The sequence below is a fragment of the Leucopleurus acutus genome (assembly GCF_964270905.1).
Source record: "Leucopleurus acutus genome assembly, chromosome: 12".
NCBI lineage: Eukaryota > Metazoa > Chordata > Mammalia > Artiodactyla > Delphinidae > Leucopleurus > Leucopleurus acutus.
In genome coordinates, this window is record NC_139154.1 from 66782002 (window position 1) to 66805567 (window position 23566).

The 23566-nt window shown below is 35.5% G+C and overlaps 1 protein-coding gene across 3 annotated transcripts in view; it reads left to right on the plus strand.

Annotated features, from left to right (window-relative positions):
- The window catches only part of FOXN2 (forkhead box N2), a 55731-nt gene that overhangs the window by 1497 nt on the left and 30668 nt on the right, over positions 1 to 23566 (plus strand). The gene's annotated exons all lie outside the window — the stretch shown is intronic.

The window sequence follows — 23566 nt, forward strand, 5'->3', positions numbered from 1 at the left end:
TGGTGTTTTCTGAGATGGAAGTAGAAAAAGCTGAACCGTTCATGTCTATCTCTGTTCCAACCGAATGGAAGACTTTGTTTTCTAGCAGTCCTTGTAATGTATATATTGACATTTTTGTTTTCTGCTGTTTTGATGATTTATCTTTAAAATCTAAGCAGCAGTGTTAGGTACCATTAAGGAGTGATGGGGAATAGAAGAGTACATTACGGAGTTTCTCAACTTTGGAAAAAAACCGTTTGAATTTCAGAGTCGTTAATGAAAGTTTCTAATGTAATCAGAAATAATCACATTCTGCAGGATTTCTGCAGAATAGTTTTATTAAAATCTCAGTTTTTCTCTTTTTACATAAAAATTGTGATCTGAAAATATATAAATATATTACCAGTGAAAATACTTGTTTAGGGATAAAATAAATACTTGTTTGATTTGTGCATGGGCACTTTCTTAAGCTTTTTTAAGGAAAAGTATTAACAGTTTATATAAATGTTAACATCAACAGATATTAAGGGAATGAAATTAAAGTTTTAGAATATATAAAAGTAAAAGGTCAAGGGCTGAAGAGCAAAAAATTAATAAAAAGTAAAATAAATAAAATGAAATAATTTTAAATAAATTATTCTAAAGTAAGGTAAAAAACAGGTTGAAAATAAACTTTTGGAGAGTTTGGAATTTATAGAATTTAAGAATTACATACAATCCTTGGTTACTAGTGCATCATGTTTCATTTTGTAAATGTTTTGGTGAATTTGAATTATTTCTGTAACATGTTTTTATTTGAATCAGTTTTACTTGAATGCTAAACCACAGAAAACACTTAGAATGTTTAAAAGAACTGTGTGGAGAAGTTACAGTAGTACCATTAGAATTTTAATTCTCATTCTAATTCAGTGAAGCTAATAGTTAAAAAGATTGGAGAGGCTTAGGTGCGGAAAAGATAATGCAATTGAGAAATGAATATGTGTGCTGACCACTGAGAGCAGTGCATAGTTGAGAAAGAAAACTAAATGAGGTGAAGAAATACTTATATAAAGCAGGAAGCACTGAAAACATACACTGAAAACTTATATAAAGCAGGAAGCACTGAAAACATTATTAGTTATGGAATCCGGCTATCAAATAAAACTTTAAAAAGTGCCATCCAAACAAGAATTAATCTTGTTCTTATGGCAGCTTATATGTGTGTGCCTTGCTTTTAGATTGTTGTCATTTTAGTAAGTGGCTTTTGCATAAATGTAAAAAGGTCCTCCAAAAACAGAGTTTTGAGGGCCCAATTCTTTGCTGATTTTTTTTTTTTTAACTTTTAATTTTTGGCTGTGTGAGGTCTTCGTTGCAGCCCGCAGGCTTCTCTCTAGTTGTGGTGTTCGAGTTTTCTCTCTCTAGTTGTGACACACTGGCTTAGTTACCCCACGGCATGTGGGATCTTAGTTCCCTGACCAGGGATCAAACCTGGGTCCCCTGCATTGGAAGGCAGATTCTTTACCACTGGACCACCAGGGAAGTCCCTTTGCTGATTTCTTAGGGAAGAAAAAGTGTTCTAATATTTGATCCCTATTCTTGGGTTGAAGAGACATGATTAATATATGTGAAAAAAAGTTTACAATGTGAGATGATATAGATAGGGGAGGCTTCTTGAAGAAAGTAAGGCTTTTGTTTTCAAAAGTCTAACCTTCATGTTACTCCCATTAGATTAATTTTCCTAAAGGTTATATCACTTTAACAACCAAAACACCTTATATCAAGCATAATACCAAATTTCTTCTCAAGATTTTTCAAACTTTGGTCCCAGTCTTCTCCCTTCTTATCTTCCACTGACGTACAGGAACTGTTCATTATTCACTACTTCAACATGGTATAACAATTTACTACTTTTTACGTTTGCTGATACAACATTTTTCTGTTGGAAATGCACCTGCACACATCCTCTTAACTGTTGAAGATCTTCTCAAACTTGAGGCTTGGTTAAAATCTTGATTGCCCTGCTAGCCTTAGAATCATAGAATTTTAGACCTGTCTTCCACCTCTCCAACTGAAATTCTTTTCTCTAATAGCATATTATTCTGTTGGGTTGTAGCATTCTATACTGCCTTGTTTTTATTTAATAAATATTTTTTGAGCACCTACCATGTGCCAGGCACTGTTACAGTAACTGAGGCTACAGCCTTGAATAAGACAAATTCCCATATTCTTTGTTATCTTTTTAGGTTTTATCACCCCAAGAAAATTATAGTCTTTGACCACCCAGAGGAGTCTTTTCCCCCCACCTCAGGTATATGTTATATGCTTAGTGAGTATTTGATTATTTTCTGAGTAAAGGAAAGGCAGCACTTATGAGGTAGAGAGATGGATGGAAAGGTCTTTCTTTATAAGTGAAGGGTACAAAGGAATAACCAATTATGGATGGGCTTGAAAACATCACTTTTGAATTTAAGCATAGTTTAATGCCAAAAAAAAAAATGGCATTTAAGCTTGGGCATGATAGGATAAAATCCTTATTTGAGGAAGGTTCATTTGACAGCAGCGTGCAGGACTAATTATTGACTATGGGAAGGAAAGAGATCTATTAAAGGACAAATTAGTAACTTTGAGAAGGAGGTTTGGAAGGGGAGCATAGTCAAGAAGATGGTGAGTTTAGTTGGAGTGTTAGGTGAGTGGGAGATATCAAGGTGAATATAACCTTTAATGACTAGAGATTAGAGCTGTGAGATAATCCATTCAATATAGAGGTGACAGCTAATGTTACAGTTTTTTGTTATAGAGTTAGTAATTGAAGTGTTGAGGCCTAAGAATGATGCTTTGGGAAACAAGAATAAGGGGCATCTGCTTTGGTCATATGTGACTTCATAATTAATACTGTAGACTTGTTCAGTAACTTAATTTCCACTCTATGAGAGTGCTACCAAATATATAGGAACCAAAAGAATGTTTATCATCATTCACTTCCAAAGGATTTTGATTCATATATTTCTTATTCCCCTTACCCTAACTTTTTAAATTTAAATAAACATTTAATTTTAGAATAGTTTTACAGTTACAGAAAAATAGCAAGATAGTACAGTATACCTCACCCAGTTTACCCTATTGTTAACATCTTACATTACAGTGGTACAGTTGTCACAACTAAGGAAACAAAATTGCTACTTTATAACTAAATTACATACTTTATTCAGATTTCATTAGTTTTTCCCTAGTGTCCTTTTTCTGTTCCAGAATTCTAGTTTCTCAAATTTTTCTTATTTCTGATGATTGTGACAGTTTTTAAGAGTACTAGTCAGAAATCTTATAGAATGTCCCTCAGTTGAGATTTATCTAACATTTTCCTCATGATTAGACCAGGGTTAGAGTTTTAGGGAGGAAGACAACAGAGGTGAAGTGCAATTTTCTTCACAGCTTATTAGGGTATATACTAAGAACATAAAATTGATACAATGTTGACAAATGTTGATCACCTGTTTGGGGTCTTCGTTGGGTTTCACTCCCCACCCAATCATACTCTTTGGAATCAAGTTTCCAAGCACAGCTCATGCTCAAGGCCTTGACCTAATTTTAATTCATGTATATTTTTATTTCCCTCAATCTAATTTTCTTGTCCATAAATAAACATTAAACTTGGACAAATATTCATTGAGCATCTTCTGTATTTAAGTGCTAAGGATATAGTGGTGAGCAAGAGACATCATTTCTACTCTTTTGGAGTCTGCCTGATGTGAACATAAAGTAAATAGAATTTATCCCCTCACCTACATAGGTCTTTTCACTGACAGTTGTAAGTATAGTATTACTGTAAGCCTAAAAGGCTAAATAAAGTTCTTAAGTAGCCATTTAGAAAATATGCTGTTATCAAAAAGATTAAATATATATACCATTAAAATAACCATCTTTTTGCTACCAACATGGATAAGGGAAAATTACTTTGATTCTCTCCAAGTAGGTGTACTACTGTTTAATTAGCAGAATAGTTTAATTATTGTTAATTATCTTCGTATCTTATAAAGTTTGCAGGTTGTATAAGAAAATTCTTGGCTTCTTGATTGTATTTCAGAGGCATTTGGTGCTTTTGCTACTTAGAGGTTTTTTTCTAAGAAGTGGTTTGAAAGACGTGTTGAATAAGAATTGCAGTTAATTTTTTCTCCTTAACTGGGTTAACTAAAAGCACTGTTACTTTGGACTCTTATTGAAATTCTCCCTAAAATGTATTATTAATACATTTACACTTTTCACATTTTATAGTGTTCAGCCCACTGAGCATAATTTAATGTTTAACTTAGAATTTTGACACAGAGAACAGTTATTTTGAGTTTTTATATAACCTTGGAGGTAGAGAATTGAGGAAATTGATAAACTTACATCCTTGTGGTTTGTTTATCTTAAAAGAGGAAATACAGGAAAACAGGAAGAGATTTCTTGTAAATTGAGATTTTACTGTTCCTTCTGCCTGCCCTATGCCTCTGTCCAACTCCTCCATCCTTAAAAGTTCAATTTAAATTCTACCTCTATGCTGATTGAGCAACATTTATTAATAATCATGGCAACAATTACTACCTTTTATCAGGTGCCTACTATGTTCTGGCGTGGCATTATACTAGACACATGAGTATATAATTTAATTCTCCAAAACAACTGTGCAGGACATATTTTATTATAAAGAAACGGAAGTTATATAAATGCAGCCCTGGGTGTTTGAACCCAGGTCTGTCAGATTTTAAAATTTCATATTCTTTGTACTGTGACCTGAAGTCTTTGAAAAATGGATATTTGCCAGGATGAGATACTTCTTTCCCAGGAAAAAGTAAGGAAGAATACAGGGTAAAGAGAGCAAACTAATATTTATAGAATGCCTATTCTGTGACATGAATGCCACTACTTTATTGTCATAGTGAATTAAGTAAGTGGTGTTATTCCTTGGGATGTAAGGGGGTTAGGTCATTTGTCAGAGATTGCATAAGAAAGTTGGTAGGTGATGGGTCTGCTTGACTTCAAAACCTTATTATTAGTCTTTTACTTTTCTAGTACAGGATGCTGCTATTTTCATTCATTTAAACATTTGCTTACTAAATGTTATAGTCTGCGGTAGAGCATAAAAATGAATGTATTTTTGTTCTGCCTACAAGGATTTATATTCTAGTACAATATTTCTTAAATGGATGATAGAGAATCAATATAGTAAATTGTGACCAACATCTCTTAATACAATCAAATAGAAAATTTCAGTGTGTTGTTTGTGGTAAGGGTAAAAGTGCTATTTCATTTTGTTTCCGTTACATATGTAAGTATCATGGATCTCTTATAAAAATATACTTCTTATTGTGGGATAGCATCAAAAGTTTGAAAACTACTGGTCTAGTGGCTGAGTTGGAAAGATAAGCAAATAATTATGACTAATCAGAAATAGCAAGTAAGTTCTGTAATAGGGCTCTAAATAGGATGCTAAGGAAGCATGATTGGAAAAAATTGTATAATTCAAGGAAGACTCCTAGAGAGATGACTTTGAGTCTCTCTGAAACATGGGGTGGAGAGCCTAAAATACATCTAAAAGCATGAAGAAGTTAAAGAGCATTGTATATTCCAGAAGCTTGGGGTGGTGTGAAATAGGTGCAAACAGGAACCAGATTTTTTATGGAATTTGTAGGCCACCGTACTAAAGATTGTAGATTTTATTAGGCCCATGGTTTTTCTGGAGTCTCATGGCATTCTTTTGCTAAAGAACAGATACATTTGTATATTTGATTCTATCATACAATCTAGAAACAATTTTAGGAATAGAAAATTTGACCATATAACACGTTATGTAGTATAAAATGGTGGGTATGAGCACAACTTTTGATAAAAACAATCACAACCAAAATAAGATTAAACTGTTTTGAGGCTACGATCAAATGTTCCTTTTCTACTTTTTCTTGCATTTTTGCTATTGCTAGCAGACTAATGGTAGCAGATGCTAAAGTTTGAAGAAAACTTTATAAGAGAAAATTGTTCATTTTTTTCCTTTGAATTGGAAGACAGCCATTATTCAATTTTGAGGACAGTAGGGACCCTCTATTGGAATATTAATATCAGACCCATTTCTGTAAGCCACAGTTTGCAACCTTTACCTACAGCTGTGTTTTGTTTGGCCAGGAATATTTAAAAAAAATTTTTTTTGCATATTTGCCAACACTTAAATATTGGTACATTTCACACAAAAATCTAGAGTTCTTTTGTCCCTTGGAAAATTGAACATCGTGGCAGCATTGGTTTCATGGGTTGGTTGGGTGAAGCTTATAAGCAGCTGCCCTCTTTTGGCAGTCTCCATAATTCTCTGTTGTCTTACAGAAGACCAGCTTCACTTGTTTGTTGCCTGCCTGGTTCTTGTAAGGCTTTTGAATTGCCTGCTGTGTACTGTTATTTTGTGAAGTGTTTTAAAAGGGGGACTTGGGGTCTTTGAAAGATCATTCTGCCAGTATTGTAGAAGATGGATTGGAGGAATATGAGATGTGTCTGGTTCGAATTTTAATGCAGGTGGGATGCCCTTTTCTTCTTCTGAACCCATATTACTTTGTACCTTTCTCAAAGCACTTACTATATATAGCTTCCTCTTATATGTGTTACATATCTCTTCAACTAAATTGTAAACACCTCATACATAACATGTGCTCAATGAATGTTTGTTGAATTTAATTATATTTATTTTTAAGAAGACCGTGTTTGTTTGTCTCAAAGGTGAGTTTTCTTCGCAGTTTTAGAGTACCTCTTAACTGAAAAAATCTTTTACAAATTTTAAGTATCAGTTGAAATTTATTCTAAGAATGAGTAAATGTCAAACACTTTTAAACTATGTGTTACATGTGAAAAGCAGAACAGGTAGGTTCTGTATAATAAGATGGTGGACTTTTAATTCATTGTCCTGTTTGCCAAACATCATGATGAAACACTGTGGGAAACTTGTCTCTCGGTTTGCCGTGTAATTTTTTTAAGTCATTTTGAAGATTATTCCAAGAGCTTTTTGTTACTATGTTTTCTACTGATAGCTAGAAGTTTTAAATTAATACCATTTATGGTTTTTTATTTTCTAAATTTTTAAAATGCTTTTTACTGTAAAATAAAATGTAGATGCAGAAAACCACACAAGAAATGTGCAGCTTAGTGAATTATTCTAAGGCCAACCCTCATGTAACCATCTTCAAGGTTAAGGAATAGAATTTTGCCAGCCACCTTAGAAGCCCTTTCGAGTGCCTCTTCCAAAACATAACTCCCTTCCTTCAAAAACTAACCACTGGGCTTCCCTGGTGGCACAGTGGTTTAGAGTCGGCCTGCCGATGCAGGGGACACGGGTTCGTACCCCGGTACGGGAAGATCCCACATGCCACGGAGTGGCTGGGCCCGTGAGCCATGGCCACTGAGCCTGCACGTCCGGAGCCTGTGCTCCACAACAGGAGAGGCCACAACAGTGAGAGGCCCGCGTACTGCAAGGAAAAAAAAAAAAACCTAACCACTATTCTAACTTTTTTGAAAATCCCTTAAGTTTCTTTTTGGTTTTATTACCCAAGTATGTGTCCTTAGACAGTGTGGTTAGCCTGCTTGCACCTTTCCTCTCTCCCTTCCTCTTTATTTCTTTCTGATTAAGTTTTCTTCCTTTTTACCCTTTGTTTCTCTTAAGGCTTTATCTTATATGTTTATTTTTTCTTGTATTCCTTTAAGTCTTCATTTCTGAAGTGGTTTTTTTTTCCTTTTATTTCAGATTCTTTCTTGAGCTCTGTCACTTTATTTTTGAGCTTCTCTTTTTTTTAATTTTTAAATTTTATTATACAGCAGGTTCTTATTAGTTATCTATTTTATACGTATTAGTGTATACATGTCAATCCCAATCTCCCAATTCATCACACCACCACCACCACCACCCCCCCCCACTTTCCTGAGCTTTTCTAGTTCTGATTTATTTTTCATGTCTTACATAATTTTTTTAAGCTCTTTTTGAAATAGAAGCTCATTTTTGTCTCTCCTGTGAGCATATCTTTCTGGCATGCTTTCATTGTAGGATATCATTTTATTCCCTGTTTTTTTCTTTTATATCTTTATTTTATTTACTTATTTATTTTTACTGTGGTAAGAACATTTAACACGAGATCTACCCTCTTAAAATTTTAAGTGTACAATACAGTATTGTTAACCATAGGAAATGTGTTGTACAGCAGATTTCTAAAACATATTCACCTCGTGAAATGGAAACTTTTACCCATGGAACAACTCCCATTTCCCCCTCTGCCCTGCTTCTCTGCATTTAACTATTTTTCTTTTAATATTTATTTATTTTATTTATTTAGGCTGTACTGGGTCTTGGCTGTAGCACGCAGGATCCTTGTTGCAACATGCAGGCTTCTTCATTTGCGGCATGCAGACTTCTTAGTTGAGGCATGCGGGCTTCTTAGTTATAGCATGAGAACTCTTATTTGCGGCATGCATGCGGAATCTAGTTCCCTGGCCAGGGATCGAACCCAGGCCCCCTGCATTGGGAGCACAGGGTCTTATCCACTGGACCACTGGGGAAGTCCCAAGTTTTAACTATTTTTGTTTCTCTTTCCTTATTGTAACTTTGTATGATATTCAACCCTCAACACTTTTCATCATTTCTTTTTATGAAACTAGTTTTCTTGAACTTGTAGGAGGAGGCTTGGTTCCGATAGCTCTTTTAACTTCACAGTCCTCTGTTTTTTGTTTTTATCCATCGTTTAAAAAATGGTGGATGGCTTTCAGAGATTTTCTGGCTCTTTCTACTCTGGCACTTATGTCCAGACCCTCTTTCCTTAATCTTGTTTTTCCCTGTCCTGCTCAATTTTGTTTCTATTCCCAGTACTTCCTCTTAAGTCTAGGGTCTGTCTTGGAAGAGAGCCCCAAAGGTCAAGTTTTGAGAGCTCAAAGGGACTAGATTGTTCCATGCCTGTAGGCCTTACTGTAGACCCCTTGCACTTACCCACTTTTGGAATAGCTTCAGCTTCTGTTCACAAACTGTCTCTCAGTACTTTCCAGGGAATACCTTTTGGCTGTTTTGTGCTTCTCTTCTCAAGTTCCTCAGACACCTCATTGCTTCCCTCTATTTTCTCTCACTTAGACACTGATAGAAAATAAGTCTGTGGGCTGTTGGTGGTTTGTTTACGTCCTTGTATTTTAAGGTTTGCAGGGAGACTTTGTTAAATAGTTTTATTGTAGTTATTACCCATGGGTTTGGGGTTTGCTCTATAGCTGCTCTGCCTGTTTTTATGTGAAGATTTGCAAGGAATCAAAAATTTGCTGCCGGGCTTCCCTGGTGGCGCAGTGGTTGAGAGTCCGCCTGCCGATGCAGGGGACATGGTTTCGTGCCTCAGTCCGGGAAGATCTCACGTGCTGCGGAGCGGCTGGGCCCTGAGCCATGGCCGCTGAGCCTGTGCGTCCGGAGCCTGTGCTCTGCAATGGGAGAGGCCACAACAGTGAGAGGCCCGTGTACAGCAAAAAATAAAAATAAAAAAATTTTTAAAAATAAAAAAAGAATTTGCTGCCACGACAGCTGCCATCTTCCCAAAATCATCTTCCTGGTAATTTTAATTCAGGGAGTGGTCATGTCTTTTTTTCCTAAAATCTTGACAAAAAACTTTCATTTCTTCTGAAATTATTGCCACTTAATGCCGTCCACTGATTGTATATAGATGTCACAAAATTCTGAACCTGTTGTTTTGCCCTGATTATTTCTTCATAGTTAAGAGAGCCTTTAAGAATCTATTAAAGATCCTTTGGGAAATTGTGAAAGGGTCATGGGATTGTCTTTCTGTTGCACATATACAAGTCAAGTGTTAGTGCTTTGACTTTTAATGCTTTAGCTTTTTCCAATATTCAAAAGCTAAACTACATTGTGTACACCTAGGACCATTCTTAAATCATGGAGAAAAAATTGGGTTTAATAACAAGGATCAGATGCATGAAGGTAAATAATTACAGTGTGAGACATACCCTTCTAGACATGGATTCTAGTACTGTGGGAACACAGAGTAGGAGCTTTCCCCAATGAGTGGGATTGAGTGAGGTGGATTTTATAGTCATAATGGAGGCTTATGAATGGTGTGTCAGTACCTTTAACAACTCATTATCTCTGTTTTTTTCAAACTTTTCCTTTAGTAGTTCTTCATACACGTGGATTAGCATTAGGCTTTCTTTAATTGCAACTTCAAAAGAGCATGTTGTTCAGATGGAATTAAAATAATTAATGTTTAAAAGTTTCCTTTTGTGATAAAACTATTTTCCAAATAGTTCTTAAGTAGAGAACTGAAATTTAGGAAGTGAAAAGATCACAGAGCAGAATGGAACATAGTTATCTAACATAATATTCTTTACTTGAAAGTTAATGCTCAGTAAATTTTTTTAATGAATATCATATTTCACCCTTCAACTTTTTGTTCCATATAGTTTGATTAAAATGTCTCCTTTGAAAAAAAAATGTCTCCTTTGTTTAATTGAAAAAACTTATGCAGTATAATTTGAGTATAATTTTACCTTTGTGTTTCTTGTCTAGTTAGAGCCAGGTTGTACTTGCTTGAAGTATTCTGCTTAGGTGTGTTGAACCCATTGTTTCCTAGTCTCCTCTGGTTTTTTATTTAGTCTGGATTAAATCCTTTATAATATAGAACTTTAGTGTTTATAAAGTGATTTCATGTCAATTGTTTCTTTTGAGCTGTTGACACAAATAACTACTGTAAAAAGAGGACATATAAATGCAATTGGAACATTGTGAGAGAGATTGAAAATCCCTAAGAGAAGTTCAGGTGGGAATTACATGGAGGAGTTGTCATTAAGTGAGGCCTTAAATATTAGGGTTTTGACTGATTGGTGGTAGGAGAGAAGACAATCCTGATGTTTAGAATAGCAGGAGGAAGCATATAAAGAAATGTACAGGAAGTATTTGAACAGGTTTGTCTAGTTTGGACTAACTTCATATGGAAGAGCATTAGGTTGAGGATGTATTGATAGATATTGAGTCAGATATATTGATGATAGTATGTAGCTTTTTTGTTGTTATTCTTAAGAAGCAATCTAGGTAGGGTGACAACTAGTATACTAGTGAAGAGCATGAGCTCTGGAGTCACATTATTCCCTGAGCTTATATCCCAGTTGTGCCACTTCATGATTTGTGATGTGGGCACACTGTTTAATCTCTCTGCATCTGTTTCCACATAAAATAGACACTGATAATAGCAGTTGCCTGGTAGAGTTGTTACAAAGATTAAAAGAGTTAATACAAGTAAAACACCAGGTATCAATAAGCATTCAATGAATTTTTTTATGTAAGAAAGCTCTCATTTACATAAATTATGTGTACATAATTTATACACACACTCACACATGTTGGAAATGTACATACAAGTAGGAAAGGTAGGTCTTACCATGTATATATCTACAGGAAAGCTAGTAATATTTGAATTTCAGTTTTGTTTTGTTTTGTTTTGTTTTTGCAGTACGCTGGCCTCTCACTGTTGTGGCCTCTCCCGTTGCGGAGCACAGGCTCCGGACGCGCAGGCTTAGCGGCCATGGCTTAGGGGCCCAGCCACTCCGCAGCATGTGGGATCTTCCCGGACCGGGGCATGAACCCGTGTCCTCTGCATCGGCAGGCAGACTCTCAACCACTGTGCCACCAGGGAAGCCCTGAATTTCAGTTTTTAATAGCACTTAGATTATTGTAGAACAAAAGTTCAACCATCTCAGTTTATAGATGTCACAGTTATGTAGTAGCAGAGCTGGACAATAAATATTTGAGCAGTAAACAAAACAGACAACTGTTTTGTCTGCCATTATGGAGCTTTCAGTCAGTTAGGAAAGATGCGTATTGAGCCATCTCAGGTGTGCCAAATGTTATTAAAAAGTATAGGCAATTATGGAAGAAAAGAACTTGGGGCCCTCTGTAGTCTGGGATGTTAGAGGAAGTCTCTCAAGATTTTTAAGCTGAAATACGAATGATAGCCGTTAGCCAGGGCTAGGTGAAATGTACATACGAGTAAGAATGAAAAGAAGAATATTTTAGGCAAAGATAGTAGCATTTGTAAAGACCCTGAGGGAGGAGGAGAAAGCATGGCCTATTCAGACATCTCAAGTGGGGAGAACAAGGGAGAGTGGCAAAAGATAAGGCCAGAGATGTTAGACAGGGGCTAAGTTAGGCAGAGTCTCACAAACCATGTTAAGGCCTTTGGACTTTGACCTAAGGGTCCCTTTGATGGATTAAGCAAGAAAGGGACATTTTCAGTTTTGCATTTTATAAGATTATGCTATATTATAGAAAACAAATTAGGAGCATCAGGCATAGATGCAGGGGGACTAATTTAGGAAGATATTATCAGAGCCACTGTGTATGTTTGTGCAGAACACAAGCCGTAGGGGGTACCATTCATGTAGACTACCATTGTAGTGGTCTAGATGAGAGATGATGTTGACCTGGACTATAGTTGTGACTGCGAAAGTGGAGAAAGATGGGCAGATTTCAGGTTTAATGACTCCAAAATCTATCTCCAGACCAAACCGCTCTCCTGAACTTTAGATCACATATATCCCAAATGCCTACTCTACTTAAGTATCTCACAAGTATCTCAAGCTCAACAGGTCAAAACAAAAAATACACACACACACACACACACACACACACACACACACACACACACACACACACACACACACACACCACAACATTGATCTACCTCCAAGAAGAAAAACAACCATATTCTCTTTCAGTATTCTCTATATAGTATTATCAAATGGAACTAACATCCACTCAGTTGCTGATTCTATCTACTAGTAGTGACAACTAGCTGTAAATAGCTGCAGTTGATACGGCTACTTAGAATTCGGGTTTTATATTCCATGTAAGTTTATTTAGAAACTTGAATGATTATTACAGTTAAGTATTACTACTTTCTAAAATGCCCTGGAGATAGTCTACTTAATAACATATACTTTCTAAAAAGTACATTTATTTATTTATTTTTGGCTGTGTTGGGTCTTCTTTGCTGCAGGAGGGCTTTCTTTAGTTACGGCGAGTGGGGACTTCTGTTGTTGCGGTGGCTTCTCGTTGCAGAGCACGGGCTGTAGGCGCACGGGCTTCAGTAGTTGTGGCACGCAGGCTCAGTAGTTGTGGCTTGCAGGCTGTAGAGCTCAGGCTCAGTAGTTGTGGCACACGGGCTTAGTTGCTCCGCACCATGTGGGATCTTCCTGGACCAGGGCTTGAACCCATGTTCCCTGCATTGGCAGGCAGATTCTTAACCACTGTGCCACCAGGGAAATACCAATAATATATACCTTTAATAATTTTTAGCATAAATATATTTTACTTAAGTGTTCATATAGGGTTAGTTTAGTCCTATTTTAAAGAGGACTTAATTCTGTGTTAAGTTAATCATGCTTTTGTATTGTTTTTAGAATTACATATAAAATCAGTATATTAAGTCAACCAGTATACAGTCTTAAGTTTTAATCTTGGTTTCCAAATTTGATATGGGGGTTATTAGTAAGGTAAGATATCATTGTCTGCCTTTATTAAATTTATTTTGATCATGAGTGTGCTTTTGAAAGATGCTTATTTTCAGTGGAACAATTCACTGTAGATTTACTGCATGGCTGAGTAATTATAGCTTATATTCAAGGCACTGAAAACCATATTACACATAAATAAATTTTGGTGATAAAGAATACCACCTGTTTGTATTCACATGCCAACCAAATTTATCTTTGTACTTTAGGACATTAGATCTGTTGATTTTCAGGTTTCTGTAACTTTGTTCCTCTCAAAATAACTTTTCAAGTACAGTTACAAGGCTATCAAAAAAACAAAGTGCTGGGCTTCCCTGGTGGCGCAGTGGTTGAGAATCTGCTTGCTAATGCAGGGGACACGGGTTTGAGCCCTGGTCTGGGAGGATCCCACATGCTACGGAGCAACTAGGCCCGTGAGCCACAACTATTGAGCCTGCGTGTCTGGAGCCTGTGCTCGGCAACAAGAGAGGCCGAGACAGTGAGAGGCCCGCGCATCACGATGAAGAGTGGCCCCTGCTTGCCACAACTAGAGAAAGCCCTCACACAGAAATGAAGACCCAACACAGCAAATAAATAAATAAATAAATAAACTTCTATCCCCCCCCAACATCTAAAAAAAAACCCAAAGTGCTTGTTGGCTAACTGGTCACTATATGGTTTGTAGCACAGGTGACATTACTTCTAATTCTAGATGGTAAGGATATTTCTCTCCATTTGTGGTTTGTTTGTTTGTTTTTCTGTACTGTCAGTTTTTTTCAGCCTTTAACGCATTTTGGTTCAGATATGGCATTGATTGTAGTCCCAAAGATTGAGAAGATGGGTTTTCTCAGCTAGATTTACTCTGAAAACTAGTAAGCGCTTTTTTTCTATCACTATGTTTAGTAACATGTAAGGTAAACTAGTGCTATGTTTTAGATACTAATAGAAGTTTACAAATTATTTTGTCATGAACTTTTAAAAAACATTTATTAGAAATAGCTATTTTTCTCGACAGAGAAAACAATTTTCACTCAATTTAGATCTCTTATGGTACTATTTTTTGAAACCAGTATTTCTCTGTGTGAAAGGCAGGGTTATGCGCTAGGGATTCATTGTTTAAAAATATATATATATTTGGTCTTTATATGGAAAATATCATGTTTGTTTACTGGTTAGAAGCAGTCTTTTTTTTTTAACTTATAAAGCTATTGCTTCATATTAACTTCTCCAAGAAACAAATGAACAACTGAGACTTTTTTGGCGGGTGGGGGGAGACAAGTGCTGTAACAATGTGTAGGGAACCTCTATGTACTGTATACAAGTAGCACAAAATTGTTTAGGTAGACATGGCATTTGAACCATGGTTACACAATGTATTTGGGCAAGTTAACTTAGGAGAAAAGTGGATTCAGTGGAAGATTACCACAACAGATCCCACTCCCCTCCCCAATTTTAGTGTTCTCTGCTTTTAGCACGAGTTGGGGAAAGGTGTTTTCCCCCACTCAATTTTTTTTTTTTTTTTTTGCAGTACGCGGGCCTCTCACTGTTGTGGCCTCTCCCATTGTGGAGCACAGGCTCCGGATGCGCAGGCTCAGCGGCCGTGGCTCATGGGCCTAGCCGCTCCACGGGATCTTCCCGGACCGGGGCATGAACCCGTGTCCCCTGCATCGGCAGGCGGACTCTCAACCACTGCGCCACCAGGGAAGACCCCTCCCCAATTTTATTTCTTTTTTTACCCCTATTTGAAAAACTGTTTCTCTATGAGACAAATCTTTGACCCTTTTGTATTCTGCGTCCTTCCCTCCCTTTCCCTTTCTTGACAGGAAAATGCAGCTGCACACATTTTTTGTTTAGAGACAATGGGTCACATGCTGTGTCACCTAAATCTATGACCAAGAGGCAGTTTTATCCCTAAGAGATCATAATGCTTCAGTTGTCCTAGATACATGACATCATGTAGCATTATAATCAAACATACGTCTTTTTGCAGTAGTACTTTTGGGATTTGAATCTACCTTGTAATCTCAATATTGGATTTTATGCGATGGACAGTATTTATAATAGAGAACCTTAAAACAAAGAATGTATTGTAGGAAAGGTTGTGAGTTCCTTTTATATGGCTTAATTTTCTTACCTCAGGGTTACCAAAGTTATCAGATAATTTGAGTTAATAGAATATCTTTAAAGTTCTAGCATTAAATTTGTTACACAAAGCCTTGCAAATAGTATGTGCTCAATAAGTGTTACACTATTATCACTACCAATGTGATAAATTAACAAGAAAATTGTTTTCCTTATTTAAAAATGAGGAACTCTTAAGATTTTGAAAATAATTAGTATCTGTAAACTGCTAAAATATTTTATGTTGAGCTTATTATAAGCTTATTATACTGCTGAATAAATCTAGGAAATATAGTACTGTGGCTTCCAGTCTTGAATTATGGTATGTTTTATAATTAATTAATAAAAATGGTTTATTCCTAAGGAGGTGCAGGTGAGGAAAGGAGTGGGAAATTGGATGGAAATTCCTTTTATTATATCGTAAATCTTAATCAGAGACAAAGCTTAAATTACAGTAAAGAATTGAAGTAATTGCCAGGCAGTTCTGATAAAATTCACAAACATTTTCGATTTCTGTGTATGCCTTAACTCTGTAGTAGATTTTTTTTTCCTATGGAAAACATTGTTTAGTCATGTGAGCTAAGTGAATGACAGCCTATTTCCCCTTGCTAGGGTTGTCTTAGCCTGTCAAATGGTTTTTTATATTGGTTACTTTAAAGTGATTGGATGGGAAAGCCACAAATCTGAGAAGGGGCCTACTCTCTGGTTACTCTTTTCACACTTCTAAGATTAATTTACTGATGACATTAAGTTCTTGGTGAGAGGTAAAATAGCAAGTCAATAGAAATAAAGTTTCCAGATATCTTAAGACCATGTAAAAAAGCATAATTAGAAATTGTAAATATGTATAATTAAATACAACCAAATATCATACTCATTTGTCACATGCTTCAGGAATTTAGATGTTTAAAGTATTTATAATGAGACTGATTTTAAATAGGAAGCTAGACTAGTAGGGTGAAGACGGTGAGAAACAACTGTATCTGTAGGTCAGATGCTGCCACATAGTTCCAGATTAATCATCCCGTGCTTTAAGTCTTCTTCGGGGCTTCTCAGTACGATTGCTCAAGAGCTGGTTTCAACTTCTTTCCAGTTCTAGTAGAACATAACAGATGGCATGCTTCCTTTTTCGTCCAGTGTAGTAAAATTTTTTTAGAAACAGCAAAATTGATTTTCCTCATTTATCCTTTCTGTGTAATGAGGACAGAAATATTCAATGATTGGCTCAAGGGTGCAGGGAAGAAATAAATTGGAATAAATTTCCTTTGGGATATCAAAAATTAACTATTATTTTATTTTGATGTCTTTTTTCAGTGCTATTTTTCATTTCCTAAAATGAATTCTTAAATAATATTATGGATTAAATCTAAATTTGTAACAATTAAAAAAGTATCTTGCAAACAATAACTTATGGATTTAGGGTTCTTAAGAACTATGATATAGGTAAGATAAAAACGTAATTAAAGTTGAAAAGTATAACATGAAATTCAATAATATAATTTGAAAAGCACTTTTTAAAAGTATTAAACACAGTAGAACTGAATTAATTGCAATTATTTCTTATTTGCTATGGATTTATATTACTAAGGTATACATTAAAAAACTTTTATGTTCATGAGAATTGCTGGACTGAGAGCCTGATTTTTTTTGGGTTGTTAAATTTTATATACATGAGTCTATTTTTAAGGTACTATATAGATGTTATCCTGAAATTTACAGTATAAGTAATATAAGTAATATCTTAAAGAAATTATTTTGAATATTTTAACTTGGTAAGAATTCGGTAGATTCATGATAGATTCTGAACTAGTCAGATACAAATAAATATAACTATATATGTAGATATTTATATTCCTGTCCTGTTTTGATTATAGCATTATATTTGCCACTGTATCTTTTTGTTATTGAGAATGTCATTACTAGTGAAAACTCAACATATTTTATTTCAGAGATAATGTAGTTTTTTTTTTATATAAATTCTTTTGTTAGAATGTTAGCATTAGGCAGCTGTTAATAAATGAACTTAAAATCTTTTGGGGCCATTAATAACAAAAAACTAAAAAAAGTTCTGAAAGTTTATATGGTTTAAATGCTTTTAGATTATTAAACTAGAAAGATTTGAAGAAAGGTTCTGTCATGTGGTATGATTGGTAAAAGACTGACATACATAAAGTTCATGGAAACAGAATAAGGAAGTGAAAGTCGCATCATAAAGAAAATGATGAAACTGTTATTGCAGCACTCTGCTGAGAAGTCCTAATTTCTGCCTCACCAGAGGGTGTCACTGGTCATAAAGGAGGCCCATCCTTAATACTAGAATTTTTTTTTAATTTCTTCAAAACACAAAGTATAGTTACTGATTTTATACCCTCATTTTTTTGTATTCGAGAGATATAACATATATAAATCTACTACTTTAGGAAGAAAGCTAATAATAATTAAAAAATTAATAACAGTAATAATAATTACCATCTCTATAGCTAGTATTTATTGTGTACTTATTCTCTACCTTTGTTCTGAGTTCTTTATATTCATTCTCATTTAATTTGTACTAACAATCTTATGAAAGTAGGTACTGTTAGAATTCTTCGTTGATAGGTCTTATAGCCTGTTGAATGGCAGACCTGGAATTTGAACCCAGGCAATATCTCTTCACAGCTCATGCTCTTTAACCCTCTGCTTCACTGCCACCAGATGTGATTCTAATATTAATAATAATGATTTAGATTTCACTTTTATGACTTTATAATATGAAATTGCCTTATCTTTCACAATTTTAACTTCAAATGTACTGCCTCCCCAACCTTCTGTTTAGTACCTTCTAGTATTACATATATATATTCCTTTCTCAAGGAAGAAGCCTTTCATTTTATAGTTGTACACTGTTTTACCATAGAATCTAATACCTATGACAACGGAGCCATGAGTGTAGTAGGAGTAAAAGGTTTCTTCTTGAAGCATCTTAGAAAAGGACAAGGAGAGATTATTCTGAATAGTGTATCTCTTATACTTCACTTTCTCTATCTTTTATCCACATTACCAGATGTAGAGATATTATAATCATAATCCAATATAGCTTATATGTTAGTTTTGGAATATATTTTAAATTCCTATATACATTTAGATACTTCAGACATTTTAGAATTTATAATATAATACATTTCCTGGTTGTCAGGAAATTGCTTATTCTGTATCCTCAACTATTAAACTACAAGTAGACAAAAAGGGGTTCCTAAGTATTTGGGGAAAAAAATTACAAAGTTGATGCATTAAATTCATGCACCTTAAGGTGCATTATCATATCTTATATGAAATTCTAATGAAATTTATCTGGATTTCCAGTCTATAGCAGATAATGCTTCTATAATTGTATTTCCATGTTTTAGAAATCCAAGGTGCTCCGAAAGCCAAAAGTTTTCTCTTAACCCATGTAGTGTTAAAACATGATCTGAACTGATATAAGACTATTGATGGTCTTTATTTACTCCCTTCTTACTGTGAATATACATTTTTCTGCAGAAACATTAACATTTTTATTATGGGGTCCTGCCTCAGACCTCACTGACACACTGTATAACATATCACATGTGCATTGTAGTCCCTTTCTAACATCCAGAATATTCTGAATTCTGAAATATATCTGCCCTCAAGGATTTTAAGTAAGGGATCATATACCTGTATAATCAGGTACAGTGCCTACAGTACAACTGAGGACTAGGATATAGAACTAGGAAGATTAATCCAGTAACTCAAGCATAGCAAATGTGAGACCTTTGAGTGTGAAGCAGTATTTGTAACTGGAATAATATATGGATCCCTTTTAAAGAAAATAATTATATATCCCATTTTTAGAATCACTGACTTTAGTTTCTGAAGTAAGTTTATTTTTAAGTCTTTCGTTTTTTTCTTTATATTGTTATTGAAATGAAAACACAAAATGAAAATTTGCAAAACTTGTGGCCCCCAGAGTTTATCCATGGCACACACTTATTGAGAAACACTGAGAAAGTGGCAAATAGTCCTATATACTTGAGCAATCCCTATAAGTATTATTCTTTACCAAATCTTTGTTTATAATAGCCTGAATCATAGTTAAGGGGTTAAAATACCTTTCCTATATTTAAAGTATGATTTTTTAAAGGGATGAGAAGAAGTAACCTCTTGAAAAAAAAAATGTACTCACAATTTTTGATTACCACCTTTCACCTCCAAGGAAATGTCTTCTACCTACTGCCAGTTGGGAATCACTGTCATAACAAGCAACTCTTAGTGATAGGAGTAAGTGAAATTCCTCAAGTGTGTGGAGGCAGAAGAAACTTAAGAACCAGTGCTCTAAAATACGGTGTAATGTAAGTTAGAGAAGAACCAGTGCTCTAAAATATGGGATAATGTTCTTTAGAGATACTGCCATCAGAAACTAATGTAAACATCCGTTTCCAGAGGCATGGGGAACTAAGTACCTGGACTAGTCTTTCTGCTGAAAACAACCTAAAATGCTGGACAAAATGCATCAGTGCTCTGGCACAAAAGTAAAGAATATTTAGACTGAACACTAATTGGAAACCCAGTGAGGTAAGCTGAGTACTGAAGCTGGCTATTGCCTTGAGGGTATTTATCAAATCAAGTGAGCTTCTGTTTTCCTGGCCTTTTGGGGGCTCAGGGATCAGGAAGCAAAGCCCAGAGCCACCAGAGTAAAACATTTAGCAGTCTTCTCCAGTAATAACCCTTTTTCCATAGGGGTATATACCTTCTAGGTGTAAGAGTGATCTAGAAATTCTTTCCCAACAAAGAAAATTATCTTTCTATAATATTGCTGCTAACAGGAAAAATAAAAAATCTCTACTGAAAATTTGTTACCACAAACCAGCCCTCACACTGGTTTGCAGCCTGAATTCACACTAGACCTCAAGCTAAGAATTTTATTTTATTTTATTTTTTGTTTGTTTTGTTTTGTTTTAATATTTATTTATTTTTGGCTACTTTGGGTCTTCGTTGCAGCATGGGGGATCCTTCGTTGCGGCGAGCAGGCTTTTCTCTAATTGTGGCACGTGGGTTCCAGAGCACATGGACTCTGTAGTTGCAGCACACAGGCTCTCCAGTTGTGGCACACAGGTTTAGTTGCCCCGTGGTATATGGGATCTTAGTTCCCTGACCAGGGATTGAACCCGCATCCCCTGCATTGGAAGGCGGATTCTTAACCACTGGACCACCAGGGAAGTCCCCTCTGCCCTATTCTTTTCTCTCTTTGCTTTTCTTACCTTTTTCCACTTCCTCACTTTCTATACTTCGCATTTGAATTCTGTTATAAGAATTTTAAATGATCCTGGATTGTTACTACTCCCAGGGGCCTGACAGAAGCAGCACAAATCATCATTGTCAAAGAATTCCTGTTGGTAAAGTTATAATGAGAATGAGTTGCTTAAAATAAAAATTTACAAGCCATCTAAGGAAACAAGGCACAATGTAAGAGAATCAGTAGAATCAGACCTACAAATGGTTCACATCTTGGAATTATCAGGTGTAAAATATAAAATAATTATATTTAATATGTTCAATGAAAGCTTAAAAATGAGGAAAAGAGCAAACAAACATTTTGTAGAAGAATCAGAAGTTCTAGAAATGAAAATATACAGTAACTGAAATTAGAATTCAAGGAATAGGTAAAAGCAAACAGACCCCATTGAAGAAAAAATGATACAATAAAAGATAAACGTGGGACTTCCCTGGTGACGCAGTGGTTAAGAATCCACCTGCCAGTGCAGGGGACATGGGTTTGAACCCTGGTCTGGGAAGATCCCACATGCTGTGGAGCAACTAAGCTCATGCGCCACAACTACTTAGCCTGCACTCTAGAGCCCACGAGCCACAACTACTGAAGCCTGCATGCCTAGAGCCCGTGTTCCACAATAAGAGAAGCCACTGCAATGAGAAGCCTGTGCACCGCAACTAAGAGTAGCCCCTGCTCGCTGCAACAAGAGAAAGCCTGCACAGCAACGAGGACCCAACGCAGCCAAAAATAAAATAAATAAGTAAATAAATTTAAATGAATTTAAATAAATAAATTTAAATAAATAAATAAACATTCCGATTACGTCATTTTTAAAAAAAGATAAACCTGAAGAGATTCAGAATGCAGTACAGAGACAATAAAGTGGAAAATATAAAAGAGGTTAATAAAGGGGAAATTTTTAAGAGAAAACACAGAACACTTTCAAAGGGTTATCAGGTTTCAATAACAATAATGGAAATAGAGATCATGAAATGATGTACTCAGTGAAAATAAATCTAGAAGCTGTGACCTGCTCTAGTTCAACCCAGAATTCTATAGCTAGCAAAAAATAACTTTCAAGAACAAGGGCAAAATAAAGACATGCTCAGAGAAATCCGAAAGTTCACTAGCAGACCACTTCTTTTTTTTTAACTGAAGTATAGTTGATTTACAGTGTTGTGTTAATTTCTGCTTTTTAGCAAAGTGATTCAGTTACATGTATTCTTTTTCATATTCTTTTCCATTATGGTTTATCACAGGATATTGAATATAGTTCCCTGTGCTATATAGTAGGACCTTGTTGTTTATCCATTCTGTATATAATACTTTGCCTCTGCTAACCCCAAACTCCCACTCCATCGCTCCCCCATCCCCCTAGCAGACCATTTTAAGTAGAAGGAAAATGGTCATTGAAAGTCTGAGATTCAAAAAGGAATGATGATCAAAGACAGTGGTAAGTGTATGTTAATAAAGTGTAAGTTAATTTTTTAAAAACTGTATAAACAATAATAATAGTGTCTTATGGGATTAAAAAAACTGAAATAGCAGTTGTTTTAGTTATTTACTAATTGTCAGTTTATTTTATAAACTGGGGAGAGGTGATTGGAGCTAGTATCCAAAAGATCTTTTTGTTACTCAGGAGAAGATTAAAAGTAACTTTGGATTTTGATGAGTATGTGTGATAAAAATGTTATGGTAATGGGCTTCCCTGGTGGTGCATTGGTTGAGAGTCCGCCTGCCGATGCAGGGGACACGGATTCGTGCCCCGGTCCGGGAAGATCCCACATGCCGCAGAGCGACTGGGCCCATGAGCCATGGCCGTTGAGCCTGCGTGTCCGGAGCCTGTGCTCCGCAACGGGAGAGGAAGAATTGATAAGTAATGGTAAATGTTTCATTTCGCCATGAATGTTTAGAAGTTTTAATTGTATGCAACTAATAACCAAAACCACAAATAAAGCAAAAATTAATAGAACCACCAGGAAAAATTGATAAATTTCACCAGTATAGTGGGAGATTGTAATATATCTTCCTCATTAATTGGTAAAGAGAGCAGACCAAAAAAAAAAAAAATCAGGAATATAGAAAACTTAATGTAATTAACAAGCATGATCTAACGGACATATATTGCACCCAGTCACTGTGGAAACATCAGCTGAATCATCATGAAAATCAACCACATACTGGACCATCTAGTAAGTTTCACCAGATTTCAAAGGATTCATATCCTATAGATCAATTCATTTAAGTTAGAAATCAGTAAGAAGAAAAATCACATGGAAATTAAGATATATTCTTCTAAATAACTCATGTATGAAAGAAGAAATGTTAATGGAGCTTGGACTGCCCTTTGTCTGGGAGATGTTAGGTCATCCCTCAATTTTGTTTGTGGCAAACACAACCCTGAGAAATGGCCCACATAAAGGCCTTTCAGTCTTGGCATACCTGGTGAGAATGTTAGAGATGCTAAGGGCCAATGATGAATTGGTTCTTCCAGCAGGAAAGAGAAAATTTTTAACAAATAATGCTGGAACAGATGTGTATCCATATGTAAAAAAATGAAATTGAGTAAAAAATACATACATAACTTTTTTATGAATTGAAGACCTAATGTGAAAGGTAAAAACTATAATACATTTAGAAGACAGTATGGGATAAAGGCTCTATGAATTTGGTATACAGAAGGAA